Source organism: Notothenia coriiceps, unplaced genomic scaffold, assembly GCF_000735185.1.
Source record: "Notothenia coriiceps isolate Sejong01 unplaced genomic scaffold, NC01 NC01_scaffold00022653, whole genome shotgun sequence".
Classification (NCBI taxonomy): domain Eukaryota; kingdom Metazoa; phylum Chordata; class Actinopteri; order Perciformes; family Nototheniidae; genus Notothenia; species Notothenia coriiceps.
Window position 1 is genome coordinate 1 of NW_011355354.1, and position 3,675 is coordinate 3,675.

At 37.8% G+C, this 3,675-nt stretch overlaps 1 long non-coding RNA gene across 1 annotated transcript; it reads left to right on the forward strand.

Annotated features, from left to right (window-relative positions):
• The first annotated feature begins 1,429 nt into the window (after nt 1-1,429).
• Nucleotides 1,430-2,640, forward strand: LOC104954044 (uncharacterized). The gene is made up of 4 exons (XR_799289.1): nt 1,430-1,490; nt 1,612-1,657; nt 1,756-1,824; nt 2,526-2,640. It is a non-coding gene; the product is annotated as an uncharacterized lncRNA (long non-coding RNA).
• Nucleotides 2,641-3,675: the final 1,035 nt, after the last annotated feature.

A 3,675-nucleotide genomic window follows, 5' to 3' on the forward strand; every position in this document is an offset into this window, starting at 1 on the left:
TAACGTGTCCTGACTTGTAGTGGTTCTCTCCTCTATCTACATTCTTCTTGTCATCTTTGTAAAACGATATCAGACTGGTAATTGACACAGCAATGACTTCTAGTTAAATTCAGTGTGGCTAAAATGAAAAGCTTTGTTAAAATATGCAAGCACGCGAAAGTCAAAGTCAGCTTTATTGTCAAAAATTCTACATGTGTTATACATCCAGAAATCTCGAAATACCGTTTCCCACAATGTGACATGTATACATAAAACAAAAACAAAAACGGCCTAGATAAACGTGGTATACATTAAACAAAACAAAAACGGCCTAGATAACCGGGGTATACAGTTTAAAATGTTAATATATTTAAAGTGTTCAAAGTGCAGTTTCAATGCAAGTCAGTTGAAACGATCTTAAGTTGGCGTGACGTTGAAGTCGTGCGACCCTGCTGCTGTACTGGCTTGTAGTTCGTTTATAGCATAACGTTAGCATTTCGCTTTTGGCGACTAGATTTATGATTCAAAAATTATAAAAGTAGGGTTGACATGTGGAGATTATCCGGCTGAACAAAACGTGATCCCTCTCTTAAATATGTGTCAACCACAGACCTTATTTCGAGCTATTTTCCAAAATCCTATGGAGAATTTGCATTGGTTTTTCACGAAAGAAACCGGAAGAAGTTTACTTCCGGGTTTTACGACGCGTCACTGCGGTTCTCTAATTACCGACCACTGCAGTGCTGCCCGCTGTTGGCGTCACAACGCTGTTATGAAAGTTTCTGTGGTATAAAATGGGTGATGTTAGCATAGCAACTGAAGCTAAACTGACTATCTTGACTACTTGTTGCTATCCTATTGTTGTGGCATAAGCCGGCACATTCTACCGGTGTATTTTTCATTATGATTCTACTTGTGATAGTCGGACATGACAACCTGTGCAGCCCATGTATTGATTCCATCCGATAGCTGCTATAATACAAAACAAAACGTCTGCCTGCTCTCCACAATGATCATTGACAGCAAACGGATGGTCAAAGTAGGGTGCAAATAACAAGAATCACACGAAGCCTGGTTAGTGTTGGCTGACTTTATAAAGTGTTTTTTTTTTAATAAGTGTGTGGTTGCGTTCTAGTCACCTTGGTCAGCGCTACTGCTTGCTACAACTTTCATTTGCCGTACTCGCCATAAACTGTTATTGCTCAGGTTGATCCCGCCCCTACCCCCGCCTCCGACGTAAGCAGTTCTTGCTTCTAGACCGGCCATTTTTTGGTGCTTGAAAAGCACCGGGTTTCGGTTGACAAGAAGAATAACTGATCCTTTAAATTGGAAAATTGTAGTTTAAGGAAAATGTTTAGATTTTGAATAAATGTCTGTTAGGTTTGTTCTACATCAAAGCATTACTTGTAATTCGTTGTAATATATTGGTGACATTACACTCAATCACACCTTTTTCCCAATATTGTTGCAGAACCTACAGATACTATCGTCATCCCCAGGAAGAAAACATGGTAAGTGTCCATATGCTTATAGTCCCATTTACATATGCTTGTATATCAAGTCAGTATTTGTATTTTACATTTGCATCAGGTGTCTTTATGCCAGACTAATGTGTCCTTTGTCATTGAACAGGAGCAAAGAGGCGGTGCTGGAGGCTCTGTCTTCCACTGTGGGCAGGGTGAGAGCTTCATCTGATGAACTTTCACTGAAAAAGTTGGCTAGTTTATCTGTCTGTGTGCCTGTTTGTTCATATATTATAATTGTTTCTGTTTCTAGGATCCTACAGCATATCCCTACAACTTCCAGGATGATCCTTTCCTCTCGCCCCGGACAGTTAATGAGTTTGTACGTCAAAAAAACACGCCATCCCATCTGTCATTTTTATCCCCTCATGTAGGGTCCTATGGGTTGTTGAAGGCAACTTCATGTATTTGTATGTACAGCAACAACAGTGGTGTAATGTACTTTTACTCAAGTTTATTTAACTTGAGTATTTTCACTTTAAGCTACTTCATACGGTACTTCATACTTCATACGGTCTGCAATAAAAATACATTTTTATTGCAGATGATATCTGCAATAAACATTTATTTTGCAGATTACAGTCAGTAGTATGACATGCAGTATAAATCAAATAACAAATTATTACATTTATTATAATTTGGACTACCCCACATTTACTTTATAAGCTGCAACATTGAAGTGATGATCACACTAATGCATAAATAATTATGATACATATATTTAATCTGATTTTGAATACTGCGTAATGACTACATTTACTTTTTGGTACATTTTAATAGTAATCCTTTTGTACTTTTACTTTAGAACAATTTTTAATGCATGACTTAAGCTTGTAACCAAGTATTGCTATACTGTAGTATTGCTAGTTTCTTCTATCTCTGCTTAATGGTGGTCATTTTGGAATGGCAGTACATTTGGATTTGAGCAACAAAAGAGATCGCTGTTGTATGTATGTTGCTGTAATATAAATATGTGTAATATATGTTTTGTAACTGAGCCTGTGTCGTTTTGTCTCCCTGCAGAAGTTGTTCTCTCTCGCTAAGGAGTCTGGCAGATCTGCAGCCAAATTCTTTATCAACAATAATCCCAAGTATTTCACCACAGACTTCGCTGAACCACATATACCGGTAAGAACACACAGACAACGACACACACATATGCAGATTGTTGGAGTAAAGATGTCTTTTTGTAGGACGACAGAGAAATTAGCATAGCAGTTCCATTAGATTTTGGAATTTCTGTGGCAAACACACATTTATGATACTTCCACATTTTGTTCAACAGGATCATCTCCACATGTTAACACCACTTGTATAAGAGTTAAAGCATAAATGCAATAGCATGAAGCAAAAAGCTAACATTAGGCTATGAACTAATTACATCACGGCCACATGGCTTCACGCAGGGGTGCCAACATTTGAGTTCAGCTTGGAGTGAGATTTTTTTCTTGGTTAACCGAGAAAAAGAAACGTTCATGTGTACAGTGTTACAAATGTATTGAACATATACAAACTAGGGTTTCCCATTAATGTACCGGGCGCTACAGTGTAATACGCACATACACAGTGTACCCGCGACTCTTACAATAAAGGCTCGATAATCAGCTCACAGCATATAAAATAGCATATAGGTGTAAGCAGAGGTAAAGTGCTATTTTATAAGTGTGGGGGGGGGGTCCTCACCTCCTCTAGGGGGGTCAGGGGCATGCTCCCCGGGAAGACTTTTTTTTTTTAAATATTGAAGTTAAATGCATCAACCTGGTGCACTTTGAGAGCAAAATGAATTTATGGTAAACAGATTTTTCTTTATGGATATTTTACAAATCACTCACCTTTTAAACTGTATTCTTGCTTTACTGTTATATAGTATTTCATAACTGTTTAACTCATTTATGTTTTATTCTCATAAATGGTGACCAAAACGTTTGAGACCCACTGAGATAACTAGACTAAAGTTAAGTATCTAAACAGAGAGTCCCTTACCTCACTGAGCTGTAGTTATCTCTCAGTCTGACAGGACAGAGCTCTCCCTCTCATTGTTTTAGAGACAGCTTCTAGTATCCGTTAGCGCAGCTAGCTAACCAGATGCTAACAACAACAATGCAAATAGTGAGTTTGGTAGAAATATACTGTATAATAGTAAAGTTATTGAAGATGATGCCATATTTATTGA